Source organism: Artemia sp. Qi Xiang Cuo, chromosome 8, assembly GCF_049724085.1.
Source record: "Artemia sp. Qi Xiang Cuo chromosome 8, ASM4972408v1, whole genome shotgun sequence".
Taxonomy (NCBI): domain Eukaryota; kingdom Metazoa; phylum Arthropoda; class Branchiopoda; order Anostraca; family Artemiidae; genus Artemia; species Artemia sp. Qi Xiang Cuo.
Window position 1 is genome coordinate 58476816 of NC_142801.1, and position 4245 is coordinate 58481060.

A 4245-nucleotide genomic window follows, 5' to 3' on the forward strand; every position below is an offset into this window, starting at 1 on the left:
TAGTTTCAAATCTGAGACAGGTTAATTTCAGTTATTTAGGAGATAGAGTGAAAGGGAATCGGGACTTAGCTCGCAAACTCGGAAAGGCTGAGAAAGCTTTTCTATAATAGTTTCAAATATACTGCGTCCGTGCTTCCCTTTAAGCACTTTCACGATTCTCTTGAATTTGTTATGCGTAATCCTTTTTGATTAAAAAACAAAACAACAATGAAACCATAGGAGTATCCTGTTGTGTTTCTTGGTCTCTTAACCACTAATAGATTGTAAATTAGATGGACTCTAATAATGTTCAACGTGTAAACAAGAAAAAACACATAAATGTGATTACGAAAAAAAAAATGGATAATAACATCTATAAAAATCACGATTTTTGGGAGTTTAAGACTCGTTGGTGTGATCCTCTCGCCTCCCTATAATAATAACTGTCTGAATTCAAGAAATCTCAAATGAATAATCGGTCAGTTGTAACATTATAGATTTCTTTATTTATCTTTAAGTTCAATCGGAGTTATTTCCTTTCTTATTTTTAATAAAATTTATCCAGTTATTGTTTTAGTACTATTAAAAACAATTCAAATCTTTGTATGACAAATTATCTCGTATTTTGCTAGATTAACTTGTTCTCTATCTTTTTCTACATTTCTTCGTTTCGATTTTAAACAAAAATAAAATGTACAGTATTAAAACTTTATTAAAAATTAAAAAAAAATTAATTAAAACTTAATTAGTTTTAGTTGTTGTTCAACATTTTATATCAAAGTTTGACTAGCTTCTTTCTTAAGGCAAACTTCTTTTGTATCGGAAACTCATTTTTAAACAAGAAAAATTCTAATTTGGAGACTGGAGACAAAATATTCACTTTAGTAATCTTTGATTGATGATATTATTGCTGCAAAGACCGTTATGAGTACTGCCGTTCCGTTTTCTATGGACAGAAGTGACCCTTTATTGAAAGTTTCTTTACTATGGACTGTTTGATCCAAGGCTCTCTTAAATTTGAGGGAGTTTACCACCCCGTCTTTCAGCTTCTTTTCTTAAATTGAAATTTGGTTTTTATATAAAATGCTCAATGAATTCCCTAAAAAATTGCTCATCGTCAGTATTTTTCGAAAGGGAACATAAATTTCTATTAATGAAACATTTTGAACGCAGCGAAAGACAAGTATGGCCAGCGAAATGCGTGGTTAGATCTGGGTCAGGTTTTAGCAAAGCCTAGTGTAGAATCAGCAGGGAAGAAAATCCGCTCTATTGCCGACTATATTTGGTCTCAGATGTTATGATTAATGTTTTTTGTATTTGTTTATTTTGTGTTTTGTTTTTGTTGTTTTTTTCTTTTATTTGTTTTCTTTTTTATGCGTATTTTTTCATTTTTACTAGAAAGATATGGTCGGGTCTGAAGTAGAAAAGTTTAGCCTGGAGGATTATTTACCTAGAGGAATCACCCGTTATGGTGATTCCCCTATAACCCAGCTAAATCCAAAAAAAAAATAGTGTTTATATGCGTGCATCATAGGCGTTTTCGTCAATAGAGAATAGCCAATGTTTGTATTTATGTTCTTGGGATGTCCATATAACATCAAGTTACTTAGACATACTCAAATAAAACTCAGAGAGGAAAGAAAATAACAAAATGAAAAATAAAATTAAAAAAGGTGAAAAAACGAGGATTTTGTCAGCCAGTGGAAAACCATGAAGAAGAAGAAATAAGAAAATATTTCGACAAGAACTTCCACCAAGTCGTCCTCAGTGCCAAACAAAAAGAACAAAAAACGAAAATCTAACCTTTCGAAGTTTACCTGACAAAGACAGAACAGGCACTCAAAGTGTTTGTTCTGTCTTTGTCAGGTAAACTTCGAAAGGTTAGATTTTCGTTTTTTTTTCTTTTTCTTTTTTTTTTGGCACTGAAGACTACTTGGCAGAGGTCCTTGTCGAAATATTTGCTTATATCTTCTTCTGCGTAGTGTTCCAATGGCTGATAAGATCTTCGTTTTTTCACCTTTTTTTTATTTTATTTTTCGTTTTGTTATCTTCTTTCCTCTCTTAGTTTTATTTATCATGTACAGCCGGTGTAGTATTAGATTGTATTTAGACATAGTCCAATTACTAGATGATTTTTCTTCCCAGTTTGACGTCGTAGGTTTGTGGGAAACTTTTTTGTGCGTAAATCAGTTTCTTTCGCTTTATTCATTTTCAGAGTACAACCTACATGTCAAAAATCGTACTTCACTAGGCCGAGGTGGTATTGCACTTTTGGTAAAGGAACGGATCAGGAGTGGTATAAGAGATGATCTTAGTATATGGAGAGAAGGTAAGGTAGATATTTTTTCCGTCGACATTCAACTTAATAACCAAAATTTTTTTTTAATTAGTTTGGTGTAGCCTATAAGCTTCCTAGCGCTCACTTGGATGAGTTTACTGATGGATTTAATGACCTACTTGGTAAAGCCCGAATGACGTTAGTCACATAGTGATGGAGGATTTTAAATTAATTTATTGGATCTATCTAGTCAAAATAGTGATTGCTTAAATTCTATGATAGCAAATGATTTATATCCAGTCATCAATATTCCAACGAGAATCACGAGTCAATCTGCAACGATTATTGACAATGTATTTGTCTGTTCAATTGATCTGAATCGAAATTTTTCCGATATGATCATGTTTCCTGGGTCTGATCATCTTCCACTCTCAGCTAAAAATTTTTGTAGTGTTAAACGAGTCCAAAAAGAAAATCGACTGACGAAAAGAGAAAATCTCCTAAATTTTTCAGAGGAAGTGACTGTAAAAGACTGGAGTCAATTGTTTGAAGAAAAAGAAGGCCCTACTAAAGCCCTGGAGTGTCTGATGGAAGCAATTGACCCTATTTATGAAAGGAAGTGTCCAGTAAAAGTTTTTAAATCAAAGAAGCTTGTTTTCCCGTAAAATATGGATAACAGAGGAGATAATTGACAAAATAGAATTAAGAAATCGGCTTTATGAAACATACTTGGATTCCAAAAGTGATGAGATTTTTATTTCCTTTACAAAGCAAAGAAATATGGTTAAAAAACTGAAGTGATAATACATATCTGATTATTATGGAAATAAGTTGGAGGAAAGTAAAGGTAATATAAAAGAAACGTGGAATATTTTAAATGCTTCCCCCCCCCCTTACAGAGATATCCTAGTAGCACTCAAGATTTTTCCATGTCACCTATTTTGTGTCAGTAACTGACATAGCTACCATGATTTACAGTTAATCCAGATTTACTAGAGGAATCTTTCTCTCTCTGAAATGTGTTTATGCAAAAGAGTCAGAAGTACCCTTTACTTTTTGACGTTGTGACACAGCTGCCATGCCACTCTTATGTGTAGCTAATATGATTTATTCACCCAACCTAGGGGAATGGTTAGCACACTAGACTTGAAATTCTGAGGACAGGGGTTTGAGTCCTTGAGTCGCTAGTTGTTTTGTTTGGAACAGGGGTCAATGGTGGGACCCTGGAAGCTCAGCTAGAGTCGACCCAGCTCTAAATGGGTATCTGGAGAAATATGGAATATTAACTTTAATGGAAAAACTTAAACTTTAATTAAACGGCTTATACCTCGATAAAAAAGATGACCGTCGTCAAATTCCATCCTCGGGTGTCCACGCTATAGTATCACTCGTGTCTCCCTGCTGACACTAATCATTTTTAATGATGTACTTACACATTCAAACGTTTGGAAATAAATATGCTTAATAGGGCTGCTTTTCCATTTAGAAATTATGTCTTCGGGAATGCAAAAGTAACATTTTACCGTTAACATTGGATGTCAATAGAGAGTTCCGTCTTTTCCATTGTTTATTCTGTCCATTTTTAAGATAACTTTTTACTTTTGTTTCAAAGTTGATTTGTTTATTTATTTTATTCAGAAACCTTGTTTTACTAAAAAAAAAAAAAACTGTACGCCAACCAAAATTGATTTTATAAATAATTTAGAAAAGTTTTCTTGAAATCTTAGCCCGAGTAATATTTTGTTTGGGGGGGGGGGGCAAATAATATTTTTTGGGTAGGGAATCACTGCAGAGAGCCATCTCTTGTATTCCTTTTTTGTGTTTAACACTTTTTTAACTAAACATTGAGTTAATAAGGGGGCAATTGTACAACCACCTTTAAACCTCTCACACCCCTCACAAGGGTTGTTGCCTTCTAGCAATCTAGTATGCTAAAAGAATCAGATGCTTTCCAACTCTGTCCTGCGAATAAACATATAGCATCATCT